The sequence below is a fragment of the Macrotis lagotis genome, chromosome X, assembly GCF_037893015.1.
Source record: "Macrotis lagotis isolate mMagLag1 chromosome X, bilby.v1.9.chrom.fasta, whole genome shotgun sequence".
NCBI classification, from domain to species: Eukaryota; Metazoa; Chordata; class Mammalia; order Peramelemorphia; family Peramelidae; genus Macrotis; species Macrotis lagotis.
Window position 1 is genome coordinate 327651463 of NC_133666.1, and position 20490 is coordinate 327671952.

General features: G+C 36.5%; 1 long non-coding RNA gene across 1 annotated transcript in view; it reads right to left on the reverse strand.

The window, feature by feature from the left end:
- Positions 1–479: 479 nt before the first annotated feature.
- The window catches only part of LOC141499924 (uncharacterized), a 44450-nt gene continuing 24439 nt past the window's right edge, over positions 480–20490 (reverse strand). Inside the window, exons 2-3 of the long non-coding RNA XR_012471800.1 lie at positions 3064–3262; positions 480–993 (exon numbers count right to left, since the gene is read on the reverse strand). This is a non-coding gene — a long non-coding RNA (uncharacterized LOC141499924). The remainder of the gene's footprint in view (positions 994–3063; positions 3263–20490) is intronic.

Sequence of the window (20490 nt, forward strand, 5' to 3'; positions counted from 1 at the left end):
TCAACAGCTGAAGTCTATAAAAAGAAAATTTATGGCCCAGGATTTATTCTTCCATTCTGAAAAAAAAGATCATTAATTAGATTGAGAAGAGACTTTTTTACTTGCAAGGACAAAGCTGAACTAGGTCAAACGACAAGTATGTGAAAATCAAACTTACGATGAAATTCAATATGCCGATGATTTTAAGGAAGTCATTATCTGCTGGCTATTGGTTCTGAATTAGCATTGGTAGAGTGGAAAGAGAACTAGACACTAAGATAAAAGATGACCTTCTAAATTGTTAAAAGTTTACATAAAGGGAAAGGCAATAATAGCTCTCAGTTAAGGTTTGCTTTTTAAATGATAATAATTGTTTATGTATGAACTATTTTGTTTCATATATAAACCATACATCTATATCTATAATAATATATCTGTATCTCTCTCATATATATACATATATGTATATATATATATATATATATATAATATATTTGTATAATATGTATTTTACAAACAGGCCTGGAGCCAGAAAGACCAGAGTTCAAATATAACCTCAGACACTTACTAGCTATGTGACTTTACACAAGCCACTTAACCTCGCTAAACTGAATAAAACTGGAGAAGGAAACAGCAAAAACCACCTCAGTATCTTTACCAAGAAAAACCCATGACTCATGGGGTTATGAAGAGTCAGAGATGACTGAACAACAGCAATTTTTCAAATACAGTATGTCCATTTTGAGGATTACATTTTTGCCCTACTTTGTTTCTTAAAGGAGATGTCTTGAAATGGTGATAACTTTTTCTTGAAAATAAGCTCACAAAATCAAAGGATTTAGAGCAGGAAAAGGAGGCTAGGGATCCATTAGTCAAAGGATTATGATTTTACGAATAGGGAAAATGAGGCCCAAGGAAATAAAGAGATTTACCCAGAATAGAGCAGTGATATTAATCCAGATCATCCAATGCTATAACCAAGACTCTTTTCATCATGCCATTACATGTCTCCACCTAATTAAACATAGCAAAGTCAGTTTTTGAACTGCTATAAAACTTTAATTTTTTTTGAGGTGATGCCCATCAGTTGGGGAAAGATTGAAGAAATTTTGGTATGTGAATATAATGGAATACTATTGTTCTATTAGAAACATTGCTCAAATAAATTTCAGAAAACATTGAAAAGAATTAAATGAACTGATGCTGAGTGAAGTGAGCAGGAGAACAATGTTCAGTAACAGCAACATTATGTGATGATCAGCTGATAGACCGCTCTTCTCAACAATCTCAGTGATTTCAGTGATCCAAGACAATTCCAAAAGACTTGCAATGAATAATGCTATCAACATCCAAAGAAAGAATTGTGGAATCTGAATGCAGATTAAAGCATACTATTTTCACTTTTTTTTTTGTTTTTTGTCTTTTCTTTCTTGTGGGGTTTCTTTTTTTCATCTGATCCTGCTTTTATAACCTGACTAATGTGGAAATATTTTAGTATGATTGTATTTGTATAACCTATATCATACTGCTTGGTCTGTCTTAGAAAGGGGAGAGGGGAGGGAGGAAGGGAAGGAGAAAATGTGGAACTTAAAATCTTATAAAAATGAATGTTGAAAACTATCTTTATGTGTAATCAGAAAAAACACTATTAAATGTAAAAAAAAAAAGCCAACCTCAATTTCTTCATAATGTCAAACTGGCATAAGCTAGTGTTTGACCAGTGCTGATGAAATGCTAGAAAAAAATGACACTATTTTTCCATGACAAAGAAAGCAGTTGAAAGAAATGAGCTTGTGAAATAATGGCTAGTGAGCAACCAAGAAGCAACTCTAGTTCATCAACTATAGTATTTTTTACAGTAACTTTGATGTATTCTGATGAATCGATGCAGCAATGGCTGACATACAGCACAGTCAGAATTCGATTAAATCTTGCTCGGCTCAGGATAAAGTACTACCACCAACTGAAGATGCAAAATATGGTACATTTAACTGCAACAAATGTCACCAGAGCAGAATCCAAACAAAGGTAAATTGCTTTCCTATGCAATTTTTCTCCAGTAAATTTTAATCACTCTAAAATAATATGATAAAAAGTATAGCTATTTTCTCTATAATTAAGATGACTAGAGTCACAAGTTAATCACACTAATTAAAATTGCATTCACCCCAAAGTAAAAATATAAATAACTTGCATTTTCATGAATTTCTGATGGCAGTTTTTATTCGTGCCCATGTGACAGCGTATAATTTTCCCTCTGCTATCGTTAATCTTGCACCAAATCATTTATTAGATAAAAAGATAATTTGAATAAAATGTGACCTTTAGTTGAAGTCCACGTTTGCATATATGATGCAACAATTTTCTGTCAAATGCTAGCTGGGTCTATATAAATGACACTGGTAACTAACTTCAAAGTTATTGATAACCTTGAACTTTTGGAAGGAGTAGAATTGTCATTGTAATCATGTCATTTATTTTGACTTGTGCATAAAGGATTTCCACATCAAATACCACAAGACTAAAAGATTCCCAGGGACAAATGGTTGCAGCGTTTGGCACTAAGGCCCTAATAATGATGCAACAAAATTAGATACATAGGTCATGCAATAACTTTGAGTTACATTTCCCACAAGGCGGAGAAAAAGCAATATTTTAAAAAAAATTGGATATTTTATAGAAGGCACACTATGTTGGTGGCCCTCATTGCCTGGAAGGCCAGTTAGATTAGATTTTACTCTTCCCTCCCAGGGTTCTCTGATACTTTTAAGGGGACTGAGGGTTCTCTACAAATGGCTCCAGCCCCTACTGATGTTGTAGGCTTTTCTTTTGTTAATTATTCCCTATTTGGGCAGCTAGAAGGTACAGTAGATAGAGCACTGGCCTTGGAGTCAGGAGGATGGTAGTTTGAATCTGGCCTCAGACACTTGACTTGGACAAGTCACTTAACCCTGATTGCCTTATATATAGGACCACCTCCAGTCTTCCAGATTCATATCTGGCTACTAGACCCATATGACTCTGGAGGAGAAAGTGAGGTTGGTGACTTAGCACAGCATCCCCGCACACTCTAATCCAACTCACATGCTTGTCCTGGCATCACTTCTCTGATGTTGTGATCTTCTTTGAAAATGAAGGACAGGGGCGGCTAGGTGGTGTAGTGGATAAAGCACTGGCCTTGGAGTCAGGAGTACCTGGGTTCAATTCCGGTCTCAGACATTTAATGATTACCTAGCTGTGTGGCCTTGGGCAAGCTACTTATCCCCATTTGCCTTGCAAAAACCTAAAAAAAATGAAGGACAAACATTATTCCCTATTTATACTGAACATAGCTTGCTTTGTATATATTTGTAGGCGTCTTATCCTCTCCTCTCCCATCCCCCATAGGAAACTCATTGAGAGTAAAGTTGTCTTTTGCCTTTTGTGTACCCCTTGCACATTTCCTGGCAAATAATAGGTGTTTAACAAATGTTTATTAAATTGAATGTTAGGAGTCGGTCTCAGTTAACAGTCGTTTTTATTCATAAATATTTACATAAAACAATATAATCACCAATATACAAATTTGCTCCCTAAATGTTGAGAGATACAATCCTCTACTCATTCCCCAACCACGCCCCCAACTCATTCTCTGGGGAGGGGAAGGGGATCAGGTTAATTATTTAGTTTGGATCCTATAGAACATTGATCCAGTTCCAAGTACGAAATCCCCCTCCAGCTTGAGTCTCAAACACTAGTTTCTTAGGGTTTCTGCACCATGGTCCTTTGGGGATCTCCTTTATAACTTGAAACCAAACAGAACAAACAAAGCAGAATAGAAACAAACACCCCTAGACCCATTTCTTAGAGAGCTATGGTAAAAGAGAAAGAGCAGAGCAAGGAAGCCTTTCTCCTCTTGCTGCTCAGTTTATGAGGGGCCAGGCAGTGGGGAATCTTCCTCCTCTGGATGTAGGAGCAGCAGAAAGACGTGGACTACTGGCTCAGTCGCACCAGTTTCAAAGACCACACCTGTTCCTTATTTAGCAAATCAAAGGAGGTTAACTTTGCCTGTGTGGTAGGGGGAGAAGAAGCCTTTGCTTAAGCAATCTGGACATCTCCAAAGACCTCGGCAGAGTGTGTCTCTATGACATGTTATCTAGACATACCCACACAAGCCTTCATTACATGGATGTTTAAAAAAGATTTAAATTTTGTTGTTGTTGCTTTGAGAAATAGGGGACAGTAGGCTCTGGAGTCAAAAGGTTCAAATTGTAGCTTTCCTACTTACCCCCCCACCCCCACCCCAGTAACTTGGATAAGTGATTTAACACCTTGACCTCAGCTTTTTCATCTGTAAGATGAGATTGGACTAGATTGGCATCTGAAGCCTCTTCTAGCTCTTGTTCTAATGATCCCTTGATTCTGTGGCCAAATAATTTTTCCTAAAGGACAAGAAATTAGCTGCATATAGAAAGTATTCATGCTGTTGCTTTTCAGTTTTTTTCTGACTCTTTGTGACCCTATTTAGGGTTTCTGGATTTGCCATTTCCTTCTCTAATTCATTTTACCCATGAGGCAACTGAGACAGTCAGAATTAAGTGACTTGCCCAGGGTCCTACAGCTAATAAATATCTGAATCTAAATTTGAACTCAGGTCTTTCTGACTCCAAGTGTAGCACTCTGAGTACTATGCCACCTAGAAGTATTCAAAGAAACTTAGAATTGGTAGGGACCTTACAGGGCATCATCTTATCCATCTTCCTCTTGATATGAATTCATTCTATAATATTCAGCTTCTATTTGATAGTGACGATATTGTTTTATGTAAATGTTTCTGTTAAAAATTAATCTGTTATCAGCTAAATGGAGCTGGAATGCAGGAACCCAGTCCTACAATAAACATTTATTAAATAGCTCCCTATTGCCTGGGGATACAAAAAGAGATGAAAGACTATCCCTGCCCTCAAGGAACTTGCAATCTACTTAAGAGAGGGAATAGAATGAACACACTGCTCTCTCTCTCTCTCTATATATATATATGTATATATATATATATATATGTGTGTGTGTGTGTGTATAGCAATGTTTAGTATATATACAAAACATATAAACAAAAATATATACAAAGCAATATATATATATATGTATACACACACACACACACACACACACACACACACACACACACACATATATATATATATATATATATATATATATATACATACAGGATCAATAGGGAAGGCTGCTGGAATCATTTTTAAAGAACCTAAGCATCTCTTCAATAAGGGTACCAGAGAACCCTTCGAAGGAAGAGTGACATTTTTCTTGTCTTTCAGGCAGTAAGGTCCACTATAGTAGTTTGTGATATCCATACCAACCAATTTTTAAAAAAGATTGCTAAAAGTAGACTGTCCCTTGAAGTCAGGGGTTCTTTTGTTGTTTTCTTTGAATTCTTCACATCTAGCACACTACCTTGCTTGGAATAGACAATAAATGCTTTTTGAATTGAATCAAATTGAAAAGGTTCATATCTTAAACCAAAATTTAGTAAATACCTATATTGAATATAATATATAAGTATAGTAATATATATTAGATTTATATTTGAACATTATATATATAATTATAGTGTATGTTAACTTTCACTCATGAATTTTGTCCCCTAGAGTCAAAAAGAACAAGTTTATTTCCTTTTGTAATTCAGTTCTTTGTACATTTGAAGACTGATATCATATGTCCCCCAAGTATCTTTTTGTCTCAATGAAATATTCTCAGTTCTTTCAGTTGCACCTCATATAATGATTTGAGGACCTCTCTCTCCCCTCCAGACTTGTTCAAACTTGTCATTTCCTTTCTCCAAATGCAAAGCATATTCAAATGAGTACAGCTGTCCAGATGTGGTCTGACCAGTCAGAAATATGCTAGAAGGGACTGATGCTCTTAGTGATTCGATTCTATAATTCCATATATGCAACTCAGAATGTATTTGGCAACTCTATTACACTGTTGTTTTATATTGAACTCTCCACCCCCACCCAGTGGTTTTGGTTTTTTTCTTAGAGGGAGCTAGCTCTCTATTCACTATTCACCCTGCCTCTTTTATGAGCTTTTGTCCATATTTGTCCACAAATCCTCCATAATTGAGTATATTCAATATGCTAGAGTACATTTCTCTAGGTTTTTTAACATTATGGGGGCACTCGGGTTCCACTCAAATTGTCTATCTATTATGCCTCCCTCTAGCTTTGATTGACTCACCTTCTTTTAGAATTATATCTATCTTCCACGATATCTTTTCCTCTCCTTGCATGTCATCAGTCGTAAAAGGATTGTAGCCTATTTGTACCTGCTATATGTGCCCCCACCATGGTCCTTCTGGTAGACCTTTGATTTGTCAGAGATTGTGATGTCCTATCTGCATCCTTGAAGCATCACCAGAAAAATACTGGCAGTAAAAAATTGTTTTTTATTTCAGAGAGAAATCTGAGACTGTTGAAATGCTAAAATATTGAAACATATTTCCTAAATATGAACCAGATTGATCATTGTTCATCTGTAATATATATAGCCAAGACATACATATTATATATATATATATATATATATTTATATATATATATATATATATATATGTATATCAACTTGATGAGCTGTCTATCCGGTGGTATATGGTCATTCAATAAACATGTTGAAAATGGTTAACATGTAACCAAACTGTGCTGTGAATACACAGAAAAGCAAGAAGACAATTTCTTCCCTCAAGGAGCTTACTAACTAATGGGGAAAGACAATATGTAAATAGATGAATAAATGGATGATAGATATGGTAGAAGGAATGTAACCTTAGAGGGCCAAATTTAAGTAACTGGGAAGGTCTCCTGAATAATGTTTCCTGCATTTGAACTTTCTTTTGAAAATTCTTATTTATTTTATTCTGAATTTAGCAAACCCCAAACAAAAATGAGCATTTCCCCCCAAAAAAAAAGCGGAACAAGAGGATTGTGCATGAAACTGTAGCTCTTTATTGGTTATAGCTTATTTTTTCTTGTTAAATATCCTTTTTGAACTTTCAAATCTTCCCTTTTTTTGTTTTTACTTCTTTCTGATCTTCTGAATTTTTCTAATTTTTAAAAAGGATGTCTTTTTGATTATTTTTATTTTTCCTTTCCCCCCTATCTTAACCCTATTGCCCTTCACTTTCTCAGCTCTCCTCAAATTGGAAAAAGAAAAAAACCCATCCAAATTCTTTCAACAAATATGCATAATCTAACAAAATAAAATCCCACATGGGGCCATGTCACAAAAAATATATTTCTCATTCTTTATTTTGAGATCATCTCTCCATCAAGAGGTAGGTATCAAGCAGGGATGATGTGAGACTTAAAGGAGATAATATGTAAATAAATACTTTGTAAAAACATAAAGCATTACAACAATGCTGTTTGCTATTATTAATATTATTATTATTATTAGTCTTCAGTGACCAGACCTGGAAATGTCATCTTTTCCTGAGTCTTCAATTACAACTTGCTAAACACTAGTTGGGTTAATCTACATTATTGACACTCTTAAAACTTAGGCTATCAATAAAAATAAATCAAGTTCTAATTTGTGTTGTCTTTTTTTTTCAACCATGTTGGACTTTTTTGTGACCTCATTTGGATTTTTCTTAGCAGGGATTCTGGGGAGGTTTGCCACTTTCTACTTTCTTCTCTGGTTCCTTTTTCAGAGGAGGAAACTGAGATAAACAGGGTGAAGTGACTTGCCTAGGGTTCAACATTTAGTAGGTATCTGAAGTCAAATTTGAATTCAAGATGTCTTTCTGATTTCAGGCTCATCACTCTAGGCACCATGGCACCACCTAGCTGTGATGATTTGTTGTAATTGTTTATTTTTGAAATAATAAAAATGTTCATTGATTGATGATAAGCTTTTAGATGGACAGCTAATTGAGCAGGTCTATCAGTACTTTTGTCTTAGGCAGACACTGCAAATGGACAATGATCTGGACCCAGAACTGAATAGGAAGAAAAAAGTGTATTTATTCATACTTGGGAAGCTTTTCAACAACCTTAAGCTTCTCCTTGAATGAAAAACCAATCCTTTAATGGCACTAGAATGGCAAAGTGGAGAAGGATTTCATGTGAACCACAGTTGAACACAGGTCAGTTGGATCTGGGAGATAGGTGAGCACTGTCCCAAGGGAATAGGTGATGACCAACATTGCCCTCAGCTAATCCAAAGGGAGTTGGGTTCATATTCCTGTATCCAGAGTGGCAGAGAAGGGCACCTTGAGGCATCCAGAGGGGTTATATAACCCATCCTGAAGAAGCCAGCAGGAGCCCTAGGGAGAGTTCTCTTTTCTTTGTGAAGGGCAGGTCCTCCCTGGAATGGGTTTGACCTAAGAGTGGACCCACACCTTGGAGTTGTTGAAATGCTATTCAGTTTCCCAAGTATGAACCATCCCACTTTCTTCTTCCTGATCACTATAATCCTATGAATTGCACAATTTTTTTAGGGGTTTTTTTTTGCAAGGCAATGGGGTTAAGTGACTTGCCCAAGGTCACACAGCTAGGTGTCTGAGGCCGGATTTGAACTCAGGTACTCCTGACTCCAGAGCCAGCTCTCTATCCAGTGCACCACCTAGCCACCCCAAGATAATAGTCTTAAAGCTATTGACAATTGTCTTACTGATGAGTAGCTCACAATTCAAAAAAAATGGAAGATTTGAGAGGAAAGACCCTACTGAGGAATAGCCCATTGAGAGTCAAGTTTGGATTTGCATTCTGTTGCCAGATATCACATGCTGGTGCTTGCCCAGCATTGACAGAGGAAACCAAAGACCAAGAGACTTCTGTAGCAGCCAGATTATCTCTAATAGTTCTGTTTCCTATCAATCAGGCTATGGGGTGGAACAGTTCTGATAAAAACTAGGGAGAAGGATGCTTTACACAGCAACCCATAAGTATAATAAACATAATTGTGCAACTCATGCCACCAACCATTTGAATGGTTGGTATGTTCTCTTCCATACTAAATGACTAGTAGTACTTGTCTAGTGATGTTTTATGGATGCGAGTTGTGCAACAAACTCTGAAAAATCAACCTTTCAACTCATCCAGAGGGTGTTGGTGAGATATATGACTTATTAAATGAAGTCTTTTAAAAATTATTTAGTATTTTTACTTTTCCCAATTATATGTAATGATAATTTTAAATATTTGTTTTTAAAAATTTAAGTTGCAAATTCTGTCCCTCCCTTCTCACCTCCTTCATTGAAAAGGCAAGTAATTTGATATGGATTTTTCATGTATAGTCATGCAAAATATATTTCCATAATAGTTATGTTATAAAAGAAAATATAGACAAAAAACCCCCAAGAAAAATAAAGTTTAAAAAATGTTCTTTGTTGTATATTCAGATTCCATCAGTTTTTTCCCTCTGGGGACTGACAGCATTTTTCATCTTAAGTCCTTTGTCTTGGGTCATTGTATTGCCAAGGATAACTAAGTCATTCATTATGATAATCTCACAATAAAATTACTACTTATAATGTTCTCCTGGTTCTATGTTGGGAACCTTTGTGTATGGGAACATTGCAAATTATCTTCACCTGGTGCCTTTGAACATCAGAGCCTTGTTCTCCTAAATGCCACTGAGTGGGAGTGGATTAGAGACTGGAAAGGTATTTAGGCAGTGGTGTTTTGGTGAATAAATGGAGCACTTGGACATCTTGAGGGAGAAACCTATCTCCTTTGTCTTCCTTGTCTCCCACCCCTCCAATGCTAGCCTGAGAAAGATAAGGGAGTCCAGAAATGGGACTCTACAGTTCTACTCATTTCATTTTGCATCAGTTCATGTAAAATCTTTCTAGGCTTTTCTGAGAGCATTCTGTTCATCATTTCTTATAGCACAACATTATTACATCATAAGCACATACCACAATTTATTCAGCCATTCCCCAATTGATGAACTTTCCCTCAGTTTCCAATAATTTACCACCAGAAAACTGCTATTAATATTTTTGTATATCTAGACCATTTTCTTTTTTATTTTTGTTTTCCCTTTGGGATACAGACCTGGTAGTGGTATTGCTGTTCAAAAGGTATGGCATAGTTCCAAATTGCTCTATATAACAGGGTGTATCAGTTCATAACTCCACCTACAATGGATTGGTGACTAAATTTTATTGAACAAAGTCTTGAAAGAAGTAAGGGATATCAAGATGTAGATATGTGAAAGAAAAACATCCCAAGTATGAGGACAGCCAGTACGAGGCATAGAAGCAAGTAACAGGGAATCATGTAGGAGAACTATCAAAGAAGTTGATATTATTCTAGAGTGAATGGAGGACAGTAATTTTATATGGAGTGAAGTAATGGAGTGAAGATGTGAGCTGTAAAGAGTCTGAGAAAACTGTAATGGAGTGAAGATGTGTTGTGAAGAATCTTTAATGAAAGGTAGAGGATTTCATATTTGAACCTAGATATATTTAGGGAGCCATTGTAACTTGTTCAGCAGAGGAGTAACACAATCCCTCTGGCAACAGTGTGAATGTTAGATTGGAGTGGGGAGAAACTAGGCAAGAAGACCAATTAGAAAAGCTATTACAGTAGCTCAGGTGAGAAATGAGGAGAGATGTCTTTATGAGTAGAGAGAAGGGGAAGCATCCAAGAAATGTTGTGAGGGTAGAAACAACATGATTCAACAATACATTGGATACATGGAGTGAGTAAGGGTGAGTAGTCAAAGATGACATTGAGATAACAAGTTTGAGAAATTGGTGGCCACAACAATGATAGGAAGATGGAAAGAGAAGAAGGTTTTTGGGTAAAGGTAATAAATTAAATTCTGGACATGCTGAGTTTAAGATGTCAAGGGACATCTACTTTGAAATTTTCAATAGACTGAGGGGCATGCAGGATTGGAGCTCAGAAATCTGATCTGAGAATTATTTGCATATAGTTGATAGCTGAATCCATGATGCTGATAAGATCACCAAATGAAATAGGCTGGAGAAGACAGGCTTGAACAGATCCTGAAGGACACACACACACACAGGGGAAGCAAAAAGATTGAAGAGCTGATAAAGGAAATTGAGGAGCAGGAGTCATTTATCAAGTAGGAGAAAGACCAATAAAGACCAGTGTCACAAAAATCAAGAGAGCTGAGAGTATTCAGGAGGAGAGGATGAGCAGTGGTGACTACAGAGAAATTTTGAAAGATGAGGATTAAGAAAAAGACATTAGATTTTCCACTTAAGAGAAATTATATAGGCAGCTAGGTGACACATTGAATAAGGCACTGGGTCTGGAGTCAGGAAGACTCATCTTTGTGAGTTCAAATATGGACCCAGGAACTTTATTGTTCTGTGATCCTGAGCAAGTCCCTAAACCCTATTTGTCTCAATTTTCTCTTCTGTAAGATGAGCTGTAGAAGGAAATGGCAAACCAATTTTTGTCAATAAAACCCAAAATAGGGTTAGAAAAAGTCTGACATGACTGAAATAACTTAACAAAGGGAAAAAGATCATTAACATCTTTTAGTCAAATGATCAAGTGAGAAATAAGATTGCAATAGGTTTAGAATAAAAAAAGTAGACACTGGGGTGGCTAGGTGGTGCAGTGGATAGAGCACTGGTCCTGGAGTCAGGAGTACCTGAGTTCAAATGTGACCTCAGACACTTAATGATTACCTAGCTGTGTGGCCTTGGGCAAGCCACTTAACCCCATTGCCTTGCAAAAATCTAAAAAAAAAGTAGACACTGAGTATAGACAACTTTTTCAAAAGGGGAAGGAGAAAAGTATATGACAATAACTAGTGAGAATGGTCATTTGAAATGAGAGTTGATTATTGTATTTGCTTTTTGCAGGTGGGAGACATGTGAAAACATAGATGATAGGAAAGAAATTAGTAGACAGATAAGGATTGAAGATCAGAGGGAGTGAGGGTGAAGGTGGGACCAATCTGCCAGTGAAGATTGAGGGAAATAGTATAAGAAATACATGTAGATGTATAATCTATAGCAGATTGCCTACAGTCACAGGAAGAGGGGAGGGGAGGATAGAATTTTGAACAACAAAAATCCCTGAATATTAAAAATAGTTTTACATGCAATTGGGGGGGAATAAAATATTATTTTTAAAAAGAATGCATGTAGAGGGGTTAGCCTTTAGCAAGTGGCAAATGCTGCAATTAAAAGCAAAAGGCAAGGGGCATCCAGGTGGGGCAGTGGTTAGAGCACCAATCCTGGAGTGAGGAGGACCTGAGTTCAAATCCAGACTCAGACACTTAATAATTACCTAGCTGTGTGACCTTGGGCAAGTTACTTAATCCCACTGGTTTGCAAAAACAACAACAAAAAAAGTAAAGGGCAGAAAGCAGAGTAAAGAGGCAGAGTTGGAAATGATGACAGAGGAATATGAAATGTGAAGAAGAGATGGATGGTGTAAATTGTTTTTGGTGTGTGAATGATGAGACAAATAGCAGCAACTGAGTGGTTGAAGGGAGGGGATACGATGGGAGGTATGAGCAAAAACAAGAAGTTCTGAAGTAGCTCCAGTGGTGAGTGAGTGAGTGGGATAGAGAATTAATGAGAGGAGCAGAAGAATGGTCTAGAGATTAGGTAACATAATGTTTAGTGGGCTTGATCAACACATCTGGGCAATGGGCATTCTTGATCCAACTCATTTTTCCTATATGGATTGTCTTCTGAGTGTTTGTTAATCCCATTTAGGAGATTTTGTAGTGTTCTGGGGTTTAAGGTATTAAGCATAATGACATGAGAAAATGAGCATCTGGAAGACCTCATTATGGTATAGTGAATGTGCAAGATATTTTTTGTTGATACTGGTAAATGCTTTTGGCAAGTATCCATCTCCTAGTTCTAGGTATTTCTTGAATATTAATAATTTGAGGATCAAAGTTATCTCAGTTGTTACATGTATCATAGAATCTTCCATGTCATTAACATATGCATGACAAATACCCTATTTGAGTCCCTTTAAGAAAGCATTTTGTTCCGCCAAATCAAATGCTTTTCTAATAGCCAACAAATAATGAGCATGGTGAAATCTTGTGTTCTCTGGGCCTTTTAGTTGATTGAACAAGTGTAAAGACGTGATCTGCTGTTGAATATATTTTAAAAGCCTGCCTGCCTCTCATATTTTTTGGTAATGCCCTTGATGCATATACATAACAGTTTCATAAAGATTTTATAGAAATGAGAAAGTCGACATATGGGTTGGCAGTTATTGATATTTTTCTTGATTACCTTTTTTCCAGCAGTAACAGCTTTTTATCAGTCATGTGATATCTTCCCTTCCCTTCAGATAGATTATGATTTGCTACCTCAATATCCTCAGAATTGTGTCCCCTTCAGGACAGATCTCATCTATGTATACCTGTTCTATTCTACTTGCTCTTTCCATTGCATTTTCTTTTGTGACATTCTTCCTTCCTTCTATAGCATGTTAGAGAGGGAGATGCCAGCTCTGGTGGTTCTGCTGACATTGATGACCTTAATAGTTTATTCCAGAAGTGTATGGAACTAGCATGAGGTAAGGTGGGTCTTTCCCCAGCTGCCAGCAGAATGAGATTCTTTCTTCTCCATCTCCATAACAAAATTCTGGCTGCTTAGTGACTCACTCCCCCCTCCCCCCAACACACACAAACTCACATTTGGGCATGCATTCAAGGGTTCCAAAATCAACACAATCCACTTCCCACCAATGCAGACTGTCTCCAATATCCTACCTATCCCAGAGATCTGCATCATACCTAATTTCTGGGACAGGTAGGGGAATTATGTGTGGGGTCATAAATGAAGATACTTTGTGTCTTCATCCTATATCCCAACAATAAACTCAGAGTTTATGAAGATTCTGTCCTGATTCTTCTCTTTGTTTCCATTGGGTCCTCTAGAAAGCTTCTATAGTGTTAAAAACTCTCCCATTCATTTCAGACTTCCTTTTATATTCTTTTTGTTTTCTAACATTTGATGAGATGGAACTTAACCCCATTGCCTTAAATAAATAAAAATAGTAGTTAAAAATAGTACTTGATTGCTATGTTACAATGCTTAGAGGGGAGATCAAGTGTTTGCCTACTTGAGGGAGTTCCTAGTCATTTTTTGGTTAAAAATTGTGGTGATTGGTTAAACTTCCATAGGAAATAGTGATAGATTGATTGTTTATGCATTTCTACCCCTGCCTTTTGATGTCAATAATTTTTTTTCCTATTGGTGAGGTTCAAGTGTTTTTTTTTGTTGTTGTTGTTGATGTTCAAGCAAACCATAGCTTCATCTTTTTTTCCTTTCTTCTAACTGTACACTAATTTTGAACTTTGCTAGACAGCCATTCAGAAGTGGTTCCCATTATGTATATGACAGCAGGAAAGTTACTTAAACTTTCAGTCCCTTGTTCTCCAAAACTAAAGATTACAGTCAAGCTGCTAATCTGCTTTGACTCTGGGACTTTCCTATTTCAATGAAAGCACGGGTCCAGAAGCTAATCAGTGATTTGCTTTCTTTTAAGATGGTCAATTTCACTTTTTCATATTATTGTTCACTGCTCATTCTGTTACTAGGATTATATTTTAGTTTTATGTATATATATATATATAATGTTATGTATTTATGACTAAATTTACTTATATCTATATATATACATCTATTATATATATATGTATATATATATGTGTGTGTGTGTGTGTGTGTGTGTGTGTGTGTGTGTGTGTATGTAATGACTAAAATGTTTCATCAGCCACCCTGACCAAAACATCACTGAGTGGACAAAGTACTGGTGATGAGACTCCTATTTACTGGTCCTTGGACAGTGGATATATGGTATATCTTCAGGTCTATTTTGGCCACCTTCTTCAGTTCAGTTGCCTTCACTTTCTCTTTGCAGTCGTAGCCTTAGAACCTCTGGATCACAGTGTAACACCAGAATAGGACTTTAATAAATGACACATTGTATTTAATTGCTATTTTTTTCCTAAAAATTTTAAAATTGAACCTTTTATGAAATGGTTTTCCAAAGCTATTTCAAAATAAAATATCAACTATATCAAGTCTTTAGGGACTGTAATCCTAAATGTGTGCTGGTTATATTCCTCCCTAACAGATGGTATTAGTAATTTGCTATAAATTAAAGGGACCATATTGTATTCTGTCAGATCAGCCAACGCAAGAACAGGAATGGACCCAGAGACACAGGAAAGATGAAGGAAGGCAAGGAAAAGTAGAACCCCATCACCACAAGGGCAAAAATTCGGGTGCCAGGTGGTCGCTAATCCAGAATTTTGTTTCAGCCACTGATAATGTTATGGGGATCTGCTTGGATTGTTATATGTCTGGGAGCCTCCCTGACCCCTGATTCTCGATCTCGCTCACCATATCAATTATTTGACCATTGTTGTTACTGCTGCTGCTAGTGAAGCTTGGAGTGGCAAGTAAGTCTGACAGTGTCCTATCCTTGGCTACTTCCAAAGAAAAAACACATTTTTGAATCAGATGTTGGAAATAGTTCTGAACCACCAACTGTTATCTTAAAATACTTAAAATATAGCCATAGGGACTATATATTGCTTTCTTCTGGTATCTCTCAAAGTATCATGTGTAGGACAAATGATATAACATATATAAAACACTTTGCAAACCTTAAAGAGCTATATAAATCCTAGCTATTAATAATAACAACAATGATAATGAGTTTTTGCTGGCTGGCTGACTGACAATGATGAATGAAATTTTGTGGCTAAGATATGAGTAAGATTTTAGTTTTGTTTTGCTTTTTTTATTTTCTTTTTCTAATGACATGAAAAAACAATTTTTGACATGTGTTTTTATAAAAATTTGAGTTCAAAATTCTCTCTCTCTCTCTCAATTCTTCTTCTTCTTCCCCCTCATTAAGAAGACAAGTGATCTGATATAGGTTATACATATGTAGTGATGCAAAACATTTTCCATATTAGTCATGTTGTGAAAGAGAGCAGACTAAAAACACACACAAATAAAAATAAAAAAGTAAAAAAGTATGTTTTGGTTCCCATCAATTTTTTCCTCTGGTGGTGAAGAACTTTTTTCATCATGAGTTCTTTGGAACTGTATTAGATAATATACAAGTAATCTAACCGAAACATCACTGTCATTAGCAGAAAATAAGGTATGCCTTTCAGAAATCTGCAACACAGTGACTCAGAGAATTGTACTGTAGATTGAATAACAGACTGGTCTCAGAGTCAGGAAGACTGGGTTCAAGTTCCACCACAGATAAATTGTAGCACTCTGGTCAAGAACCTCTCTGTGTCTTTGGCTATTCTCTAAGACCAAAGATGATAGATGAGCTGCACATCTACATTGTGGGAGGGAAGGTTCTACATTTGGAGTTTCTTGCACAAATGAAAATATAAGTCTGGATGAAATAAACCCAAAGTACTAAACAGTTACCAAAAAGCTAATAAAAGACAATTGAACCCAGTGACCATATAGTTGGCTTATTGGAAATTGTCATATTCCTTCACCAAATTATATTCTGTGCCAACTACATGAAATGGCATTGAAAAAAATAACATGAATCATAAAAATCATCTGTTACAGGTTAAAAAATAGAGAAGCATATCTAGATAAAGGAAAATAAAAAACAATGGAACCCAATAACCTATTGTTTGAAAAGTGAGAAAAAATAGAAATTACTTAAGAAAGAACTTCCAAACTGGGTTTTGATGACTCAGAGTAAATGTAAATAATGATTGTTTCTGCTCTGGCCAGAAACCCTGAGAGTCTTCCCCTCCCAGATTGATTTTTTTTCTTTTTTGAGTAGGCAAAGTAGGCCATTTTTGGCCTCTTTTTTTACCTTGTTTGAATGAGTTTTGCCTCAGACAAACTGAAACTTGGGAGAGACCTTAGCTTAAAAGGGTCAAACTCTCCCACTTAATCTGGAGCCATCTCCTCCAGTCATCCTGAACTAAGTCTTGTGACTGGATTCAGATGACTCTTCAGGAGACTGCAGAGGACTGCTCAGCTCTGTCTCACTTAAATACAATTCACTTGCTAGTCAAGACATCACCCTCCTGATGCCATTGATCTCTTTGGGAATGAAGGACTAATAATAACAAAAACAACAACAACACTCTTTAAACAATACCAACCTTTCTGAGCTTTAAACTCCAAGTAATTGTCTCTTTAAAAAGTTGATCTAGGTCAAAGCAATCCATAGCCATGTGAAAAAAATGCCCTAAATCATTAATTATTAGAGAAATGCAAATTAAAGCTTCCCTGAGGTACCACCTCACACCTCTCAGATTGGCCAGTATGACCAGGAAGGATAATGATCATTGTTGGAAGGGTTGTGGGAAATCTGGGACACTATTACACTGTTGGTGGAGCTGTGAGCTCATCCAACCCTTCTGGAGAGCTATTTGGAACTATGCCCAAAGGGCAACAAAAATGTGCATACCCTTTGACCCAGCAATACCACTACTGGGTCTATACCCTGAAGAGATGATGAAAAAGGGCAAAAACATTACTTGTACAAAAATATTTATAGCAGCCCTGTTTGTGGTGGCAAAGAATTGGAAATCAAGTAAATGTCCTTCAATTGGGGAATGGCTTAGCAAACTGTGGTATATGTATGTCATGGAACACTATTGTTCTATTAGAAACCAGGAGGGATGGGATTTCAGGGAAACCTGAAGGGATTTGCATGAACTGATGCTAAGTGAGATGAGCAGAACCAGAAAAACACTGTATACCCTAACAGCAACATGGGAGTGATGTTCAACCTTGAAGGACTTGCTCATTCCATCAGTGCAACAATCAGGAACAATTTTGGGCTGTCTGCAATGGAGAGTGCCATCTGTATCCAGATAAGGAGCTGTGGAGTTTGAACAAAGTACAAGGACTATTCCCTTTAATTTAGAAAAAAACAGATATCTTATTGTCTGATCTTGTCACCTCTTAGACTTTTCTTCTCTTCTTGAAGAATATGATTTCTCTCTCATCACACCTAATTTGGATCAAGGTACAACATGGAAACAAAGTAAAGACTGACAGAGTGCTTTCCGTGGGGGGGTGGGGGGAGGGAAGCAAGATTGGGGGGAAAATTGTAAAACTCAAATAATATCTTTAATAAAAATTAATTAAAAAAAAAGTTGATCTAGGGGCTGCTAGGTAGTGGAGTGGATAAAGCACCAGCCCTGGAGTCAGGAGTACCTGGGTTCAAATCCAATCTCAGACACTTAATAATTACCCAGCTGTGTGGCCTTAGGCAAGCCAATTAACCCCGTTTGCCTTACAAAAAAGCCTAAAGAAAAGTTGATCTAATATTTAGGCACAGATGAATTTGGCATATGCTATAAGTATTTCTGATAGATTGCTAGGACAGTTCTCTGTGAACTCATATTTGACCACTCCTTTCTAGTCCTAATTTTAATCATTAAACAATTGTTTTTTTAAAGATCACTCTTCTCTGTTCACATGGATGCCACAATGACTAGTTCAGACCTTCACTCCCCATTTACATGGACAATTCTAATAGCTTTCAGTTCCAGTCTGGGCCTCATTTAGACCAATCCCCTGGAAGTTCCAATTTATATTGGAATAAAATAAGACATTCATAGATCATTCAACTATTAACATGAAAAGTTTTCTTAGACCCTAGGAGCAGAGGGCTATTCAACAAGAATAGCCTTTTGAGTTGATTCAGGTGAATGATACTTCTATATCTGGTTTAACCATCAAGATCCACCAGTCAAGCATCAGAACACCTGGAGCTCATGATGCGTTTTTCACAGTTATGTGACAAGGAAGTGATGTCAACAGCCTGAGCCTTTAATACACTGAGCAAATCCAGACTTGACTATAGTTTCAATATGGGGGAGGGGTTAGGATATTGCTCTTACCATACTCCTAATTGATTTCCCTTTATCCTGTCTCTTCAATCCAGTCTTCATACTATTCTGAACATAAACCACTCTCTTGTATAAGGACCACTTATTCTATCTAGGCTAAATTATAAATTTCTTAAGAAATTTGTGACTGCTCTTAATTTGCATGTTATCTCTCTCATATACTCCAAGTTCTTGCTAAATGGGACAATTCAATTTCCACAATCTTTTTTACCACCACTAATTTCAAAGGCTGACCCTCGTTCCTGAAATATACTCCTTCCCAAGTTGAAACCCTCATTAGCCATCTAGGGTCAACTCAGGTACTACCTTCTTTATAAAACCTTCCCTGGATGGCTGATGAAAGTGATTTCTACAACCACATTCCCAAGTTTCCTTTGTCTGGATCTTTTGTTTTACACCATACTTATCTGTGTCTATTTCATATTTATTCTAATGGATTCTAAGCTCCCTGAAATCAGGGATTATGTTGTTTTTCATCTTTCATATTGTTTCAGCATCTTATGTTATTTTTCATATCAGCTCTCCAGCATCAAGATTAGTACTTTGCACTTAGAAATGTATTTATTGGGAAAATGTCTAAATATCTTGTTTCATATTATTTTGTCTCTGCCCAGAATTGGGGTACAGTTCTGGGGGGCTTCCAATTTGTTCCTCTTGGTAAATTTGACTTGAAGATGAGTTCTGAGGAGAAGAAGTAGGAGGGGAAGTCTGTTAACAGTTAACAGAGGGAAAATTTGTTGTGACATTGGGCCGTTCAAAAACTGTCAAAGAACAATGATAATCATAGGGGAAGGTGTCCAATGGACAGTAAACATCATTTTAGATGAGTTGTCTGGGTTCTGTTTGAAGCAACAGGTCATAAACAGAAAGATCTTTAGGGCCAAAAAATAGGAAATAATTAATTCATCAATCCTAGGTTCTATGCATTACACTTCTTGGCTGTATGAGCTGCCCTTTTAAGTTACTATATTAGTCATGGCTATCCATTACATTTTATGAGCTACAACTACTCAAGAAAACATTGCATTTAAATATATTTCAATACTCTTTCTAAGAATCCTTGACTATTATGATCATTGTTCAATGCAATTCTGATTTCTCCCTGAGTTTGAAGACTTTTTTTCCTCTAACATACCCAGGACTCTTAACTAGAACATAGTTGCAGCACTGGGTTGTAGTCTACCTTGGCATCAAAAGTCCCTTTTTTAGTTTGTCTTTGATTTTTCAGCTACTCATGATATTTTTTCTTGCCTTAGCTAGCTGTACAGTCTACTTAGTCTCATGGAGTGTTAAGGAAGACCTTAGTTTGCTTTTCTAATGCCTCCAATAAGCTCTATGACTGCTTAAAGACAAAAGTAAAATTACAGTCATAGAGTTTACATCTGCTTCAGCAGCCACATAGTGCACATCTGAATAATTCCCCCATGATTGTTAGAAGGTGATTTATTTCTGCTTATTTCCTCTATGTTTTTGTCCACTGATTTATTTTATTTTATTTCAGATTTTGATTAGGAGGGAAAGTCATTCCAACTCATCTCACCCATATGGAATCCTTAGAAACTTTTAACTCAAAGGACTAGAAATAAGAAAGAACTATCAAAAAGCATATTATATGTA